Source organism: Capra hircus, chromosome 29 (genome assembly GCF_001704415.2).
Source record: "Capra hircus breed San Clemente chromosome 29, ASM170441v1, whole genome shotgun sequence".
NCBI lineage: Eukaryota > Metazoa > Chordata > Mammalia > Artiodactyla > Bovidae > Capra > Capra hircus.
In genome coordinates, this window is record NC_030836.1 from 7,148,542 (window position 1) to 7,167,469 (window position 18,928).

Genomic DNA, 18,928 nt, shown 5'->3' on the forward strand with positions numbered 1-18,928 from the left:
TTTTTGTCAGAATGACTAATGGTGAAGCTGAAGCTCCAATACTTTGGCCACGTGATGTGAAGAGCCAACTCATTGGAAAAGATTCTGATGCCTGGAAAGATTGAAGGCAGGAGGAGAAGGGGATGACAGAGGATGAGATGGTTGAATGGCATCACCGATTCAATGGACATGAGTTTGAGCAAGCTCTGGGATATGGTGAAGGACAGGGAAGCCTTGTGTGCTGCAGTCCATGGGGTTGCAAAGAGTTGAACACACGTGAAAGACTGAACAAAATTGTTAGAAAAAGTAGACATTGATGCCTGGCTCCCAGCCAAGTCTGGCACCCAGATCAGATCTGACCTTCCAGAGCTGAGAAGGGGCTTCATTTATGCCCCAGTGGAAGAGAGCCCTCCCTTGCTGGCAGCCCCTGAAAGACTCAGAGGTCACCATGGTGGCACCCTTGCTGATCCTATTGCTTTCCTTTGCCCTGGGATCTGCTGCACAGGGCGCCCAGGGTGATGAGAATTTGGAGATTATTGATGGAGTCCCATGTCCATGAGGCTCCCAGCCCTGGCAGGCGGCCCTGCGCAAGGGCAGAGAGCCCCACTGTGGAGGCATGCTGCTCAGCGAGCAGTGGGTACTCAGTACTGCCCACTGCATGATGAATGAGTACCACGTGCACATGCACAGTGATCAGCTGGTGGGAGGCCAGAACATCAAGGCCACACAGTCCTGTCCACCATCTGTGTCACTCCACACAAACCCACACTAACAGCCTCATGCTGGTGATGCTAAATGGCTGGGCCAGGCTGTCATCCAGTGTCAAGAACATCAACCTGCCTTCCCACTGTGACCCACCACCTGCCCCAGACCACACGCACTGTTAATGGCTCGGGCACCACCACTAGCCCTGATGCGACCTTTCCAGTGCAACTCGTGCACAGACGTCAAGCTCATCTCCCCCCAAGACTTTAGGAAGGTTTGTAAGGACTTGCTGGGGTACTCCCTGCTCCATGCTGGCATCCTGAACTCCAGCACCTGTGGAGTGGTGTGCCTGCAACAGTGACTCAAGGAGACCACTGATGTGCAAAGGTACCTGCATGGGGAAGTTTCCCTTGGGGCCAATGCAATGACCCAGGTGTCTATACCCAAGTCTGCAAGTTTGTCGATTGGATAAAAGAGATCATGAGAAGATACCGCTAATCCCTCCCTACTCCCATCTCTCCATCCCTATGCCTTGGAACAGGAAATTCACAGAAATAAGGACATCAGTGACCTACAGTTCTACTTGAACTTATCTTTCCTCAGAGACATGTTAGAGCCTCAGCAATATGTGTATAGCCCAACAGTATGTGTGTAAGCCAACAATATGTGTGTAAGCCAATCAAATCAGTTAGGACCTAAAAACCAAAACAAATACAGAAACCTCAGTGCTGGTAAGGATGTAATGAGACCAGCCCTGTCTGCCACTGAAACTGTCAATTCATACAGTTTTTATGGAAGATGATTTGGCAATTTGAATGGGAACATTTGTTCTCTACCTTTGACCTAGTATTTCTGGTTGTCTACTAAAAAATAAAAATCCAAATTATGGAGCAGAGTTTGAATTTGTCACAATATTGTTTTTCATAACACAATATTGGAAACACTGAAGGTGTTTAGAAACAGTGGATTGGTTAAACAGTAGGCTGGTTTGAGGCAAGGATATTCTGAAGCGCTTAAGGGTAATAATTATGCAGAATTTTTAGTATTGTGACACTAAATGAAGGAAGGAAGATACAGAAATATATATGTATGTGATTCTCACTATGTAAAATGAAAATATTCACAAAACTTGAAAGGACATTTACCAGCCTGCATTAAAAAAAAAAAAAAAAGACTTGCAAATCAATGGAGTAGAATTAAAGAGCCCAGAAATAAGCCCACACCTATAGGGACAGTTAATTTATGACAAAAGAGCAAAGAAATACAATTGGTAAAGGATGTTCTCTTAATAAATGGTGTGGGAAAACTGGACAACCACATGGCAAGAGAATGAAACTAGTCTACTGTCTTACATAGCAAAAAAAAATTAATTCAAAAGCATTTAAAGACTTTAAGACCTGAACCCATAAAACTCTTAGAAGAAAACTCAGTATGCTCTTTGACATTCATCTTAGCAATATTCTTTTGAGTGTTTCCTCAGGCAAAGGAAGCAAAAGCAAAAATAAATAGGACTACAAACTAACAGCTTCTGCAGAGCAAAGGAAACCATTAACAAAATGAAAATACAACACACTGCATGGGAGAAAATACTTGCAAATCATATATCTAATAGGGAGTTAATATCCAAAATACACTACCCTGTAAAGCATCTGCCTGCAATGCAGGAGACCCAGGTTTGATCCCTGGGTTGGGAAGATCCACTGGCAGAGGAAATGGCCATTCACCCCAGTTCTTCCCTGGAGAATCCCATGGACAGAGGACTCTGGTGGGTGACAGTCCATGGGGTCACAAAGAATTAGACACAACTGAGAAACTAACACCCACATCCAATATATACATGAAGAACCTACACAACAACAACAAAACCAAATAAAAATGGTTAGAGGATCTTAACAGACATTTTCCCAATGAAGACTTGCATAGCACCAACAGGCATATGAAAAAATGCTCAACACTAAAGAAATGCGACTAAACCTACAGTGAGATATCATCTCACGCTCATCAGAATGACCGTTGTTAAAAATATAGGGAATAACACATGTTGGAAAGGGTGTGGTGAAAGGGAATGTTCGTACACTGCTGATGGGAGCCTAAAATGCTGCGGCCACTGTGGAAAACAGTATGGAGATCCCTCAAGAAATTAAAAATAGAATTATCATGATCCAGCTATTCCACTTCTGGGTATTTATCCAAAGACTGCTGCTGCTGCTAAGTCGCTTCAGTCGTGTCCGACTTTGTGCAACCCCACAGACGGCAGCCTACCAGGCTCCTCTGCCTATGGGGTTTTCCAAGCAAAAGTACTGGAGTGGGTTGGCATTTCCTTCTCCATATCCAAAGACTACAAAATACTAAAAAATATATGTGTGTGTGTGTATGTGTGTGTGTGTGTGTGTGTACATACGCCTGTGTGTTCATGGCAGTAACTTACAATAGCCAAGAATCAAAGTACCCATCAATGAATGAACTGACAAGATGTAGTGTAGATGAGAACATCAAAGTCCATACCATTTGGGGAAAAAAGAGATGGTGATTAATTAAAAGTAAGCATGTGTGCCTAGTTATTTCTTTAGTAACTGCAAAACTCAGTGTGCTCTGCTGAACATCGGTTTAATGGAATTAGAAATTCTGTTTGAACCCTGAAGTTTTCATACAGTTGCCAATTTAGTCACTGAGGGCATGTTCACCCATGTTAAGAGACGGTGGAATGTGGCCTGAGGTTGAATTTTGCATCCTGATGGCAGTGTCTTAAGTATAAAACCCCACTGGGAGGTCAAGATTAGAAAGATTAAGGGCACAGAGCCATTTTTCTTCGAAGAGCAAGCTCTAGACTTGTAGGTCTGCTTGATAAGAGGGCTTTGATCTTTCTCATTTTGTTAATCTGTAAATCCAATCACACTCAGAGTTGAGCACAGGAATTTCATTCCCTCTCATGAGCAAGGCATTCCTCTGAGCTGCTATATGGCCAGGCAGAAATTGTCCCTGAGAGAATTCACAGTAAGTCTCATGACTTATGGTTACAAAATGTTTTAAAAGGAAAAAGGAACGACACAATAACTATTGTAAATATTGTGTACAATTAAGATAGAGGTGTTAGAATCAGTAAATCAGACATTTTCTAACCAGCATATTTATTGTATATATTCTACGTATTTACATGTAGAATTTGCACCAGAAAACAAGTATTAGTAAACTTAACCCATTATGTTGGATTTGTAAAGGTTTCTAGGATTATGTGTGTGTGTGTTAGTAGAACATAAACACAGTATTCATAATGGGAAATAGAAACATCGTTGAGCTAACTTTCTAGTCAGTCACTCAGGTAGTGAAATTATTCAATGAATGACATTGGGTCAACTGATTATTAAAAAATCATTACTTCAGTTCTTAAAAATCTGTTTCCCATGGATAAAAATTTAAATGTTGGAAATTTGAAAAACTAATGTGTCAAAGGATGCCCATAGGACAATTAAAAAAAAAATCTTTTATTATGTGTTTGGATTTTTGTGGTCTTAGGTGTGGCATGCAGGGTCTCTGTTGTGGAGCACAGGCTCTTTGCTGTGGCATACAGACGTCTCTTTAGTTGTGGCACCTGGCTCTGCAGTAGGCAGGCTCAGCAGCAGTGGTAGCGGGCTTAGTTGCCCCACCACGCATGGGACTTCAGGTAGCTGACCAGGCATCGAACCCTTCACCTGCACTGGGAGGCGGGTTCCCAACCACCGGGCCACCAGAGAAATACCTGACAGCTTAAATAGTCATGTATTAGGGAAAAAGGTTATGAAAACTGAAAACCAGAGTGGAAATTATTGAAAATATTGTCTATGTGAACATTTTAAACAACTGGGGGCAGAAACCGTCCAAAAGAAAGTCAAATTAAACTACAAAATATACAAAAGTAAAGTAAGCCTCTGTATGTAAAAGTTAATATTTGTAACGTGTCAAAGAACTAATCTCTTGATTCTGCTTTAAAATCTTGCAAATCAATAAGAAAGGGACCAACTTAAAAGAAGTAGGAAAGGGGACAATGATTAAGAATAGGCATTTTAGACTGAAAGAAATATAAGTAACTCATAAACAAATGAAAATGTTCTATTTTAGTCATACTAAAAGAAATGTAAAGGAAAATAATAAGAGTGTGTATTTCACATATCAAATGAGATAGATATGAAAGTTTGATAATACATAACTTTGGGAAGAGTGTGGAGAAATAAGCATTGTTTGTGGAGGTGTAAATTGAGAAACTCTTTGGAAAAAACCAACTGTATTGACCAAAAGGTAAAACTGTATGTAACTGTTTAATCTAGCAATCTTAGTTTTAGAAATTTACCTAGTCATATTCACACATACACAGAGATACATGTACAAAAATAATTAGTGCAGTTTTATTTTAAAAGGCAAAAATCTGAAAATAACCTTGATCCTATCAATAGGGAGTGTTTACATAAATAGCTATGTGATGCAGCTATTAAAGAGTGTTTTTTGCTGGGAAATCTCATGGGCAGTGGAGACTGGAGGGCTGCTGTCCATTGGGTTGCAAAGAGTTGGGACACGACTTAGTGACTAAACAACAGAATTAAAGAAGGAGATATGTTGATCTGTGTCAGAATAGAAATGACACACAAAATGAACAGAATGTATCTTTGAATGAATAATGGCAAAGTAGAGAAGCATATATAAAAAAACTCCCATGTGTATAAATATGAAGAAACTATAGGCACTCATATCTATATAGCCATGGCAAAATTTTGGAAAAATATATGTGAAACAGCTAATGATAAACTTCTCAGAAGTAATATTGGAGCTCTGCGGTGGCAGGAAGATCAGTTCAGTTCAGTCGCTCAGTCGTGTCTGACTCTCTGCAACCCCATGAATTGCAGCACGCCAGGCCTCCCTGTCTATCACCATCTCCCAGAGTTCACTCAAACTCACGTCCATCGAGTCGGTGATGCCATCCAGCCATCTCATCCTCTGTCGTCCCCTTCTCCTCCTGCCCCCAATCCCTCCCAGCATCAGAGTCTTCTCCAATAAGTCAACTCTTCACATGAGGTGACCAAAGTACTGGAGTTTCAGCTTCAGCATCATTCCTTTCAAAGAACACCCAGGGCTGATCTCCTCTAGAATGGACTGGTTGGATCTCCTTGCAGTCCAAGGGACTCTCAAGAGTCTTCTCCAACACCACAGTTCAAAAGCATCAATTCTTCAGTGCTCAGCCTTCTTCACAGTCCAACTCTCACGTCCATGCATGACTACTGGAAAAACCATGACTAGACGGACCTTTGTTGGCAAAGTAATGTCTCGCTTTTGAATATGCTATCTGCTGCTAAGTCACTTCAGTAGTGTCTGACTCTGTGCGACCCCATAGACGGCAGCCCACCGGGATTCTCCATCCCTGGGATTCTCCAGGCAAGAATACTGGAGTGGGTTGCCATTTCCTTCTCCAGTGCATGAAAGTGAAAAGTGAAAGTGAAGTCTCTCAGTCATATCCGACTCTTAGCGACCCCATGGACTGCAGCCCACCAGGCTCCTCTGTCCATTGGATTTTCCAGGCAAGAGTACTGGGGTGGGGTGCCATTGGATTTTCCAGGCAAGAGTACTGGGGTGGGGTGCCATTGCCTTCCCCAGAATATGCTGTCTAGGTTGGTCATAACTTTTCTTCCAAGGAGTAAGCGTCTTAATTTCATGGCTGCGGTTACCATCTGCAGTTTTTTTGGAGCCCCCTCAAAAAAGTCTGACACTGTTTCCACTGTTTCCCCATCTATCTGCCATGAAGTGATGGGACCAGATGCCATGAAGTGATGGGACCAGATGCCATGATCTTAGTTTTCTGAATGTTAAGCTTTAAGCCAACTTTTTCACTCTTCTCTTTCACTTTCATCAAGAGGCTTTTGATTTCCTCTTCACTTTCTGCCATAAGGGTGGTGTCATCTGCATATCTGAGGATATTAATACTTCTCCCGCCAATCTTATTCCAGTTTGTGCTTCTTCCAGCCCAGAGTTTCTCATGATGTACTCTGCATATAAGTTAAATAAGCAGGGTGACAATATACAGCCTTGACATACTCCTTTTCCTATTTGGAACCAGTCTGTTGTTCCATGTCCAGTTCTAACTGTTGCTTCCTGACCTGCATATAGGTTTCTTAAGAGGCAGGTCAGGTGGTCTGGTATTCTCATCTCTTGAAGAATTTTTCACAGTTTATTGTGATTCACACAGTCATCAGGAAGATAAATTATTTTGAATTAATTGGCCCCAGCTACATGGCATGCAGTGTTGTAGTTTCTTGATCAGGGATCCAACATGTTCCCCCTGCAGTGGAAGCGCAGATTCTTAACCACTGGACCACCAGGAAATTCCTTGGATCTGTGTAACTTTTTGTACTGTATAGATTCTTTTTACTGTGTATATATCTGATTTTTACAATAAAATATTTAAAAAATATCACTGCACTGTTCTCTAGATCTGCATCTCCATCCCTTCCCTGTAGATAGGTTCATCAGTACCATTTTTCTAGATTCCATGTATATGCATTAAATGTTTGTTTTCTCTTTCTAACTTAATTCACTCTGTATAACAGGATCTAGGTTCATCCACCTCTTTAGAACTGACTCAAATTCATTCTTTTTATGGCTGAGTAATATTCCATTGTATATACACAGTAGGGGAAGGAAAGAATGGGATAAATGGAGAAAGTAGCATCGACATATATGCACTACCATGTGTAAAATAGTCAGCTGGTGAGAAGTTGCTGTATAACACAGGGAGCTGAGCCTTACATTCTGTGATGACCTGGAGAGGTGGGATGAAGGGAGAGGAGGGAGGCTCCAGCGGGAGGAGATACATGTATAGTTATGGCTGACATGCATTGTTGTACAGCAGAAACAAGCACAACATTGTAAAGCAATTTTCCTCCAGTTAAAAAATTTAAAAAATCATTGCACTGAAGTTTTTAATGTATGACTTCAGAATAATGATATCTACTGAATGGGTGCCTATCATGTATCAAACACTGTGCTATGGTTAATAAATATTATTTCTTTTTAAAAAATTTATTTTATTGAAATATAGTTGATTTACAACGTTGTGTTCATTTTTGCTGTTCAGTTCAGTTCAGTCGCTCAGTCGTGTCCGACTCTTTGCGACCACATGAATTGCAGCACGCCAGGCCTCCCTGTCCATCACCAACTCCCAGGATTCACTCAGACTCACGTCCATCGAGTCAGTGATGCCATCCAGCCATCTCATCCTCTGTCGTCCCCTTCTCCTCCTGCCCCCAATCCCTCCCAGCATCAGAGCCTTTTCCAATGAGTCAACTCTTCGCATGAAGTGGCCAAAGTACTGGAGCTTCAGTTTTAGCATCATTCCTTCCAAAGAAATCCCAGGGTTGATCTCCTTCAGAATGGACTGGTTGGATCTCCTTGCATTCCAAGGGACTCTCAAGAGTCTTCTCCAACACAACAGTTCAAAGGCATCAATTCTTCGGTGCTCAGCCTTCTTCACAGTCCAACTCTCACATCCATACATGACCACAGGAAAAACCATAGCCTTGACTAGACGGACCTTAGTCGGCAAAGTTATGTCTCTTCTTTTGAATATGCTATCTAGGTTGGTCATAACCTTTCTTCCAAGGAGTAAGCATCTTTTAATTTCATGGCTTCAGTCACCATCTGCAGTGATTTTGAAGCCCCCCAAAATAAAGTCTAACACTGTTTCTACTGTTTCCCCATCTATTTGCCATGAAGTGATGGGACCGGATGCCATGATCTTCGTTTTCTGAATGTTGAGCTTTAAGCCAACTTTTTCACTCTCCTCTTTCACTTTCAACAAGAGGCTTTTTAGCTCCTCTTCACTTTCTGCCGTAAGGGTGGTGTCATCTGCATATCTGAGGTTATTGATATTTCTCCCGGCAATTGTACAGCAAAGTAATTCAGATATATATATATTTATATATACACACATTCTTTTTCATATTCTTTTCCATTATGGTTTATCACAGGATATTGAGTATAGTTCCGTGCTGTACAGTAGGATCTTGTTCTTAATCTATTCTATATATAATAGTTTACATCTTTCAATCCCAAACTTTCAACCCATCCCTCCCCAACCCATGGCACCCACAAGACTTTTCTGTATGTGAACATTATTTCTAAACCTCACAGCAACTATGAGGTAGAAATTATTTCTGTCTTCAATTTAAAGGCGAGTAATGAAAGCCTGGGTGTGTTAAAAGAGTTGCAGAAATTCACATAGCTGTTAAAGTGCTACATTTACTCCATCCAAAAGTCTCATTAACCAAATGAGTTAGAAGTTTGGGTCCTTAAGAAGCAATGCCAGGATCTAGCACATTTGTGAAAGTGGGAACAATTTGTTCTCTTTTTGAAGCTTTATTGTTCATTAGAGTCATAAAATGTTCATGGCAGAGGGAGGACCCCTAATCCTGGCATGACTCAGTGACGGGTGATGGTCTAGCCTGACTGTCATGAACAACTATAAAACTAGGTAAAGATGTGAAGAAACACCTTCAGACACTGTACAACAGACATAACAGAACCGTGATCCCTGAATAAGGGAAACAGGTAAAGTGAGCTGCGTGGTTATTGCAGCATTCTGCTCAGAGGCACATTGTGGTGGTAGCATTTGGGACTGGAGACCAAGAAGAGCACAGGTGTCTGGCTGAGCGAAGGAGACAGAGTTCAGAGTGTGGAGACACTGTGGGGCCTGGAATTACAGACAGAGCAATAGGAGACAACTGTGCAGGAAAAGGACTGTAGACTCCCACTTAGCGTTTAGCCCATACTGCAGTGTGCTTGCGCTGGGTGAGACTCTGAAAGCCAGGGCGAAGCCAGTTACCAGGGAGCTGAGAAGGCAGTGGAGATTCCAGAGTTTACATGTGACGTGAAGACATTTGAGTTTCGCCCACCACAGACTTTGTTGACGGCCTCAGATAACTGACACTTTAGGAAGGCCACATCTGAAGATTTAGCCCAGCTCTAACAAAATTTATAAAAAGTCTCAAGATGATCAAGCTGATATACAAGTAAACCAACAGTCTGCATGTTAAAATTTCTCTCTTTAACTGGGACCAAAAATATAGCATCTTCAATATCTAGGATTAAGTAAAACATTATTAGACATGCAAAGACACAGCAAAATGAGAAAAACCAGTCAAGTATTAAGGACATGTAAAAGTGACAAAGATGGTAGAATTAACTTACCAGGACATGAAGCAACTATTATAAATACAGTCAAAATACACACACAAAACTCCCACTGTATGAATAAGTTAATATTTGTAACATATATCAAAGAACTAATGTCTTGATTCTACTTTAAAATGTTACAGATCAAGAAGAAAAAGACCAATTTAAAAAAAAATAGGAAAGGGGACAATGATTGAGAATAGGCATTCTAAGCAGAAATAAGAACTTAAAGGAATAAATGAGAATAAGGAGAGAACAGATAAAAGTATTGTAGTGGAAAAAAGTGGAAACTATAAAAGAAAAAAATGAGCATTTTGGTTTTGAAAAAAATCTGAAAAATGTTTATCAGATAGACTTGTAAGTAAATTATAATCTGTAGAAAAAATGTATCAGTGACCTTGAAGACGGGAATAGAAATTATTAAATCTTAAATAAGGAGAAATGAATCTCAGTGAACTTTGGGACAGTAACAAGTAGTAAGACATGTAATTGGAGTCCTAGAAGAAGCCAAGAAAGAGCTAAGGGGTAGAGGGAGGCAACGTGGGAAAAATAGAGAAGGAAACGATGATTAAAATTTTTCAGATTTTATGTAAAATACAAGCTCATAGATCCAAGATTCAAAAGCCCCAGGCAAGATAAACAAAATGACATCAATGCCCATTTTAATCAAAATATTGCAAACTAAGGATAAAGTCTTAAAAGTAACGAGAAAGCAGAGATACTACAGATGACAACAGAAATTCATAGAAGAAAGCCATAGAGAAAATTAACAAAGCCAAAGTTCGTTCTTTGAAAATAAATATTAATGATGATAAACCCTTAGAAAGATAAATCAAGAAAAAAACCACACAAAATGTATCATCAAGATGAGGAATAAACAAAAGTATATCACTATAGGTATATGCTACAGGCACCAAAAAGAATATAACAAAATTCATGAACAACTTAATACCAATAAATTTGATAACTTAGTTTTTTGTACTTTCCTGTGTTGATGCCTTTGTTAAGCCTTCTCCTCCCTTTGCATGAAATTTCTCACATGACTTGAGATGAAAAGGAAAAATCTTCAAAACATAATACCATATTGAATGCAGTGAGTGGTTCTAGATGCTACATAAGCCACGCCACATTCTCTAACATTAAGATAGTTTTGGTTGGCCCATGAGCTGAAGGACTTTCTTGCCTGATTATGATTTAGTGTCCTAAAATCTTTTCTGAAACAGGATGACACTTTTAAGATTTCTAGCATTAAGTACAGTTTAGGTTATTACTTTATCCTGGGATAATTAACTGTTCAGTTTGAATGTGTGGAATTTACTCCTCTCTCAGAATCCCTGACCTTCTGTGGCTTATTAACATTATTGCAGGTCAGTATATCTGCTGTTCTTTTGGGGCAGAGGCGAAACAATGACTTAGCAGCTTTGGGAAATATGCTTCCATGTGCTTTCATGCTGACGTTTGTAGAACTGTTGCTGATAAACGTTGAATGAGGCTAATGGAAGGATAAAATTCATTAGGGAGAAGAATTTACACTTTCCTGATGGGATGTTGTGTTCCACATTCTTCAAAACAACTCTGAAAATTGAAATGGGAACCCCGTGAAATGCTGTGGAATCCAGGAACAACAAAATAGGCTGGACTTTTGGTTAATTCAGCGAGCATGCACTGAGACCGTGTTAGGTGCAAGAATCAGAAAAACACAGATACGTATGGTAACCTTGCCCTGGAATCAGTGTGCAGTGATTTTTATTAATAGCTCTTAGTGCACATGAATCACTTGGGAAGCTTTTAATAAATATTTATGGAAGGAACACACCCCAGGCAATTAAACCCTCGTCTCTGGAAGTAAGGCTCAAGCATCTGCAGTTTTGAAAGGCCCTGCATTGCTTCTCATGTGCAGACATGGTTTACTGAGGGTGAAGGCACCAGAGGAGACAAAACTGGAAGCTATGACTTAGTTGGTGTTGGATGTAGAGAAAAACGTCTGCGTGAATTCTGAGGATTCAAAGGAGGTGGTTAGAAATGAGGTTTCTAGTAAGTGTAACAGGAAGGATTTGATGGGAATTAGTAAAGGAAGGAAGAAAGAGAAAAATATGCATGAGAGAAGGGTGAAAAGGGGGAAACACTAGCAGCTCTTCACTGCCCCCGCTTTTCTTCTTTTTCTTCCCCCTCCGCTTCCTCCTCCTCCTCTTTTTTTTCTCTGTAACAGCAGGTCAGAGAACATGGGAGAGATTAAAATTAGGAAAACGTTAGGAATAGTGATGTGTGTGACAAAAGGTGAGAGAGTGTGGAGAAGAGGCTTTTACAGTGCTGATGGGAATGTAAATTGATAGAGCGGCTATGGAGAACAGTGTGGAAATCCCTTAAAAACTAAGCATAGAACTACCATATGACCCAACATGCCTACTATTGGGCATAAACCCTGAGAAAACCGTAACTCAAAAAGACATGTACCTCAGTGTTCATTGCAGGACTATTTACAACAGCCAGGACGTGGAAGCAACCTAAATGTCCATTGACAGATGAATGGATAAAGCAGATATGGTTCATGTATCCAGGGAAATATTCCTCAGCCAAAAAAGAGGAATGAAATCGGATCATTTGTAGCGATGTGGATGAACCTAGTCTGTCATACAGAGCGAAGTAAGTCAGAGAGAGAAAAATATATGTCAGTGCATACATATGGAATCTAGAAGAAAGGTACTGATGTACCTATTTGCAGGCAGCAGTAGAGAGGCAGATGTAGAGAATGGACTGTGGGTGTGGGGGACGGAGAGAGTGAGACGAGGTGAGAGAGGAGCATTGCAGATGCACGCCACCTCATGTGAAGTAGACAGCTAGTGGGAAGCTGCTACATAGCCCAGGAGCTCAACCCAGTGCCTTGTGACAACCTAGAGGGGTGGAGTGGGGGGTGGAAGGGAGACTCAGTAGGGAGCAGGTATATGTATACTTACGGCTGAGACATGCTGTTGTACAGCAGAAACTTAACACAACATTGTAAAGCAATTATACTCCAATATAAAGGTAACCTTTGGAGCGAGTTTCTAAGCTGGTGAAGATGAATGTTCAAGAAGGGACCGATACCACCTTTAGACACTTACTTAAATGTTGTTTGTTGCTGTTTTGTGAGCAAGCTTATGGATTTTATGCATTATGACCTGACCAAGATAATAAACATTCTTCCTGTCTCTTCCCTTTGCAGACGTCGGGGATCCTAGAAAGGCAGCGGGATTTTAGTTCCTCTGTGTCAGTCTCCACTGGACTAACACTGGAATGTTAGTGGAGAATGAAAGTAGGCTTTGGGACCTTGGCAAGTGCTGTTTTCTTACACTTTTAGTTTAGAAAGTTTTAGTTCACTCGCACCTTACTTACGTGGAAGCCTTCCCAGGTGGCACGGTGCTAAACAATCCAGCTGCTGACGCAGGGAACACAAGAGACGTGGGTTTGATCCCTGGATAAGGAAGATGCCCTGGAGAAGGAAGTGGCAACCCACTCCAGTGTTCTTGCCTGGAAAAGTCCATGGACAGAGGAAGCTGGTGGGCTTCGGTCCCTGGGGTCTCAAAGAGCTGGCACGACCAAGTGCAGAACAGCTGCACCTTGTTCCAGCTTAGTTTGCCTTTCATAACTCATCTCAATGTTCCTGTCGTCAGGCACACCATCCCTGGATGACTCAAATCTATTTCTGCCTTTTAGGACACTGGGTTGAGAAGAAGAATTGTGTTCCTTCCCTGATGCTACTTGTCCTGAAATTTTCCTTTCAGCCCATGGAAATCATAAAGCAATGAAGAGGTAGGAGTTTTTCTTGATGTAACAGTAGCAAAAAAAAAAAAAAAAAAAAAAAAAAACACAACCCACGTGCATAGTACAACATAGTGCATGTAGAATTTTATAGCATGTGTCCTCTTTAATGATTTCCAAATCCTTCAAAAGCCATTATTAAGAAATGGAAACAGACTTAAAAAGTTAAGTTTTTGCCAAAGTCATTTGGCCAGCACGTTTCTTTCCAGGCTTGTACCAGACAGTGCCTTTCTTCCACGCCTTTCATATGCATTTGAAAGGCATTCCTTTCCAGTTCATCAGAAATGTGCCAGAAGCTCCTAGCATCTGAGAGTCAGAGGAAATCTTAGGCCACTCCTCTATTTATGCACCCAGCGCATAATCCCCTCCACAGGGTTCTTTAAAAGTAGACAGTTAGCTTCATTGGAATATCCACAGCAGTGGGCACCTTATTCTTTCCTCAAGCAGCCCATTTCAGTGTTAAAGTGCCCTACTTGTCATCTGCCTCCACACCAATATCTAGTATCAGCAAATTTACACAGATAACTTAATTCCTGCCCAAGTGTTAGCAACAGCGGCACCATTTCTGAGAATATTTGCGTTAGAAATAAAAGCCTTCAGACAGAATACCTTAGTAGGAAGCAGTAAAACTAGAAGTACAGTGTGTGTGTGTGTGTGTATGTGTGTATGTGTGTTAGTTGCTCAGTTGTGTCCGACTTTTTGCAACCCCAGGGACTTCTGCTGGGACTTTTGTGACACCCTGCTGGGCTTCTTTGTCCACGAATTCTCCAGACAAGAATACTGGAGAGAGTAGCCATTCCCTTCTCCAGGGAATCTTTCCGACCCAGGGATTGAAGGCAGGTCTTCGACACTGCAGGCAGGTTCTTTACCATCAGAGCCACCAGGGAAGTCTCAAAGTGTAATAGCAGGCATCAGTAGGGGTTGTATCTGGGTCCTGCCGTACCGGGGAGCCTCGTCATCCTCACTCCATGAGGAACTTCTGGTTTGTCTTGTGACCACATCCTTGGTACCTTCTGCCATTCTGTCTTGTGGAAAATAATAACAGAAATTATTTCCATAATTATTCAAGTAAGGAGCTCTTAGAAAAACCCAGAGGCATAGTTGGGAACTGGTGAAAAACTTGCATTCCCCACCTTACTAAACTAAGAAAAAAGAACCCCAAGACTATAACAATATGCCTTACTAGAACTTTAGAAACAATGAGTGTTGAAACGTGTGACATTTTATTCATTGATGTAGTCCTTAAGTATTTATTCAGCACCCAGTGTGTGCCAGTTGTTAAGCATAGTGCTAAAGATACAGTCCTGAGCAAGACCAGACAGGCCTCTGCTGTTGTAGGGTCCACAGTCTAGAAAGGAGGCCCTTGTTCATTTTCAAAATTGAAAGTAAATGTGAAGTTGCACCTGAGGTTTGCACTCAAAAAGTGATTTTGTATCTTGAGATTCAGGGAAAGTGACTCTATGGAGTTGACTGGTCTGAGATATGAAGGTGACTAGCAACATTATTAGGAGAAAAGAGTAGAAGGCAAGGGGTGAGGAAGAAAAGTTTTTCTCCCTAAAGGTAACAGCATGTGCAAAGGCCCTGTGGTTGGTGGGAAGATGGTATATTGGGGAAGTGAAAGTAGTGCATTTGAAGAACAGGCACTGAGTGAATTCATAGTACCTGGTAAGGCCTTTCCCTGGAGAAGGTCAGATGTTCATTTCAACTAGTCACAATTTTTGCTATCTCTACAAAGTTGTTGGGGCTTCCCTGATGGCTCAGATGGTAAAGAATCTGCCTGCATTGCAAAAGACCCAGGTTTGATCCATAGTCTGGGAAGATCTCCTGGAGAAGGGCATGGCAACACACTCCAGTATTCTTGCCTGGAGAATTTCATAGACAGAGAAACCTGGTGGGCTACAGTCCATAGGGTCTCAAAGAGTGGGATACAACTGACTGACTAACATTTTCACTGAGTTAGTAGCTTTTAGAGGTTATTCATCTATCCAGTTGAACAGTTGGAATGGTTTTTTTTTTTTTCCCCTCTCGTGAATATAACCTAGATTCATAGACAAAAAAAGTAAAAAATCATTCAATCCTGAGGTGGCAAATAGATATCATTTCTAGTGCCAGTCCTTCCAGACTCTTGGCAGCTGCTTGTAGTCATGTCATGACCGGGATTCTGACTCCTGTCTGTCTCAGGTTCCATCTTCTTTTTATCTTTTGGTCAGAACCTAACTCAATTCTAGTGTCCTGATCACTCTGCTTTTCTGCCTTTGTCTTGGAAAGAAAGAAAGGCTATATTTTCCACTGGTGCTGAGACTTACTTGGAGACATCTTTCCCTCTGGGTTTTAAAAATAGAAGTGGACACCATTCGTAGCATCCACTTTGGAAGGGTAGTTTGCCTTTGAATGAATTCTGGAGCTATATCCTCATTCTCAGCTCTTAAAAGAAATTCCAAATGGACTGGTGCTTTACAGTTCTGTAAAATTTAGGCGAATATATGCATTTGTTCTGAAAATTTGGGGGATAAATCCTTCCATTGATAACATTTTTGCTGTTTTTCAGTTTCTTTAAAAGAGATCAATGATACCAAAACTACAGAGGAAATTACAAAAATATATATCCAAACACTAATCAGTATTAACTTCAAGAACTTCAGGTTTTTAAGATTTGGGAAATCTGGCAGCAGAACTTTGTTTCAGATATTGCATGCTACCCAAGAAGATGAAATATTTAGAAACTGGAGATTGCTGGAGGCAGAAAATATCAGTGTTTGCAAAAACCTGCAATGATAAAATATTTACAGCCTTTCCAAGTGGAATTTTAATAAAAGTGTCAGCAAGTAGAGCTTCAGGGTCAAATCTGTAGGCATATTGGCTGCCCCATGATTTTAGACATGTGGGAGAGGTTACCAAGAAGAATGCAGATTTTAATTTACGGTTCTCATTAGTTTGGGGGCAAGTTTGAAGAATTGTTTTAAATGCATATTTATGTATGTTCATTCTACATACTTTAAAAGTATAAAATTTCCCAACTGTAGTAAAAATACTCTCTTCTAGTTTATAGAGTGTCTCAGATGTGTGGACTTAAAAAGCAAAAACAGTATCAGTAATACAGGCTTCAAGTAAAAGATGTCTGTGGAGTCTTTTTGCAAGCAAGTAAACTATTAATGAATCATTCTTGTGCCCAAAGCAATTGGAATAGGATGAAATCAGCTGAATCCAGAGCAGAGGAATAGGCAAGCTCTTCTGAGAGTCTAATATGTACCAGGCTCTTTGCTGCATACTTTATACATACTAGGCTCGTTAATATTCATAAAGACATTTAACACAGATAGCACCAGTCCTGGATCGCAAAGGAGGGAACTGAGGGTCTATAGGATAAGTCACTTACACTGCGTGCACGTCTGGGATCTGAACCCATGTCTGCCTGACTTAGAGCTGCCTCCTCTCTTTCCCGCTCCCTGGAGATACCTGTTGAGAAGACAAATAATTCTACTTTTTCTGTCCCCTAGTTCAACACCCACAGGAGACTTGCTTTGGATAGTTTTTAGTAGCTACATTTTGAGATTAATGGAAAGTTGGAGACTGAATCATCTTTGTCATAACCCTCAGTAGAGAGCAGTATGTTTGATGTAATGTATCTACATGCAATTTGAAATGGTTTTCTTCTTCCTACATGCGTTGACCCAGATTCCAACAAACACTGCCTCTCCTGATTTCTAACCAGATTTTTGCCTTCTCATAATGTACCACTTTTGGTATAGACATCTTGTGATCTAGAGTTTCAGAGACTCTTTCAAAAGTTGTCTGGAGAAGGATTTAATGACCCTTAACATGATCATCTTCTAAATGTCAGTGGAAATGGAAGATCAGGGAGCATGTGACTCAGCAGTAGTCATGCAGCTGCCTGACTTTAAAAATCACATAAAGGGAAAGGGGGCCAAATAACGTGTACCAAGGTGTCTCAGATGGTAAAGACTCTGCCTGCAATGCAGGAGACCTGGGTTTCATCCCTGTGTCGAGATGATCCCCTGGAGAAGGGAATGGCAACACACTCCACTATTCTTGCCTGGAGAATTCCATGGACAGAGGAGCCTGGCAGGCTACAGTTCATGGGGCTGCAAAGAGACAGACAAGACTGAGTGACTAACACTTTCACTTTCAAGGCACAAATACCTACAAGGGAATAGTGCATACAAGAAATGTTCCTTTCAAAGACTTGGTTTGTACCCTCCTTTACCGCACTCATCACAGTCCGCTTTACATTTGGAATAGTAAGTATGAGTCTGTCTTCTCAACCAGGCTGTCCATACACTCTGTTTCATTTCTGTGTGGCCCAGTGGCCCGCACAAATTCAGCCTTCAAACTGTGTGCGCTGTGGATTGGAAGTGGACACACACCAAAGCAGGGTCAGGCACACTCGCCTGCTGTGAAGCTGGGTGGGGCAGCAGCAGCAGCGTGAACACTGGAGTCGGAGATTGCCCACTGTTTACCTGTGTGCCTCAGTCGCTCATCCGTGAAGTGGGGCCAGTAGTCCTTTGTTTTCTGAGCGGTTGGGAGAAATAAATTTAAAAAACTTTTTAAGTTTCTCATCATATACTTGCAGTGAAACAAGTTTCCTGAGTCCCTGCCGCCCCCTCTTCTCTTGCTCCTCAAAGCAAAGGCTTGAGGAGTCAAAGTGCCTCCCCCCAACCCTGGGCACCTCATGGAAGGAGCCTATATTCCCTACAATTCCTTACAACCCCTGCCCCTTTCCAAATCTGTATACCGTATCTGACACCAAGGAAAGAGTTATGTTTAAGTATTATCCCCACCCCGCCCATCATCTGTCCTGTGTTTGACTCTCATCTGATCCATCACGGGTATTTCATGCCTTCAGTTTAGCAACCACACTCATGAGTCAAACAAGCTGCCTGCTTTCCTCAGGTTCCTCACTAAAGCAGTTCACCGCCAGTTCACACCCGAGGGTGCTTTTTATTCTTCTCTTTAAACAAACTCGGTCTGTTTTCCAAGACTGAGTAACCATTTCTGTTGAACTCCATCAGTCCTACAAAACGAGGCCAAGAAGGTGCTGGAAAAACACATTTCTTTTACAGAAATAGAGATGACTTGATACGTTGGTGATTAAGGTGGCTGCTGTAGATGGCTCATTTGTAATCAGGGCTACTTAACCCCTTCTTTTTCCAAAGAAAGGAAATTCAATATGTTTATAGTCCTAGCTCCTTCATAATATTAAACATTTTATATTTGTTTCCTTTCAACCTCATAG

The 18,928-nt window shown here is 41.2% G+C and overlaps 1 pseudogene; it reads left to right on the forward strand.

Moving 5' to 3' along the window:
• Window positions 428-1,182, forward strand: LOC102183295 (annotated as a pseudogene).